The following is a 1186-nucleotide window of genomic DNA, read 5'->3' as shown; positions in this document are numbered from 1 at the left end:
CGGCCCCCGGCGTCCCCAGCTTCGCGTCTCCAGCCTCCTGCCGCCCCCACCCACCCATCCACCGTCCGCTCCCCTCCCTGTCCCTCATTGCCCGCAGGTCCCGGACGCACAGTCCCGGTTGACTCAATACAAACAAAGCCTGGCTGGCGCCCGCCCCGGGTCAGAAAAACAGCTGGTGTGCGCGGCAGCGGCCTCGCTGGGCCCTGGTGGATGCCCGTGGGCAGGGAAGGCCCAGGTCTTCCTGGGAACACGCAAAGAGTCGCGGGCAGCGAGGCAGCCTGGCGAGGGCCCCTGTCCCCAGGCCTATTGAGCACAGCCTCCCAGCTGGGGACCTCTCCAGGGGCCTCCCCGCGAGGCCCTGCCAGGGAAAGGCTGTTAGCCTGTGTGCTCTGTTCTCTGGCTCAGGGGTGGGAACCCACAGGATGGCCCTCAGTCAGCTGGTGAGGGGCCTAGGGACCCTCCAGCCTAGTCCGTGCTCTTAACTCTCCGGTGAGTCCACAAGTGGCCCAATGGCCACCTCCTTGTCCCCAACACACATCACCTGGCCCCAGCAAGACTTCTTGTCTGCCCACCCCTTCTCTCCTGAGTTTTTGAACCAGGCCACTCTGGCCTCAGAGATGCTCAGCCCTGACTCCCCAGGTCCCCCATATTCAGGGGACTCAGGACCTGCTGCCATCTGGGACCTTCCTCTTTCCTGGTTCCCCACCTCCTGCTCTCCAGGGCTCTCTCTTGCTGCAGGCAGAGTGGGATGGAGGAAGCCAGCTCCCACGGCCAGCTGGTCACAGTTCCAGGGGCCAGACCTTGCTCCCTCACCCGTTTCCCCACCCTGGAAGGGTCAAGTGCGTAGCAAATGCCCAGGGCCTTTGGAGAGTCCAACCTGGGCTGAAAGACTCTTGATAGAAACCAGACCGCACTTCACTCCCCACGGCTCCTGGGTCGTTCTGGAGCTTGGCTTTTTTAGGATGGGGTTTTCGTTCTGTGGGTGGCAGGGAAGGTGGCAAGTGGGCTAGCCCCTCAGTGTAGGGCTGCAGGGAGAGGAGCGGGGAGGCAGGGAGGAAGGGAGGCTCCCATGTTTAACTGCCTGGGGAAGAAACACCTTGCTGGAGGATTGCACTGTGGGCTCGGCAGCTGGGGTCCTTTGCCAGGCCAGTGGGGCCAGCTCAGCAGGGTACCAAAGGCTCTGGGG

The sequence above is a fragment of the Colobus angolensis genome, unplaced genomic scaffold (genome assembly GCF_000951035.1).
Source record: "Colobus angolensis palliatus isolate OR3802 unplaced genomic scaffold, Cang.pa_1.0 Scaffold1, whole genome shotgun sequence".
NCBI classification, from domain to species: Eukaryota; Metazoa; Chordata; class Mammalia; order Primates; family Cercopithecidae; genus Colobus; species Colobus angolensis.
Note: the sequence above shows the minus strand (reverse complement) of the source record.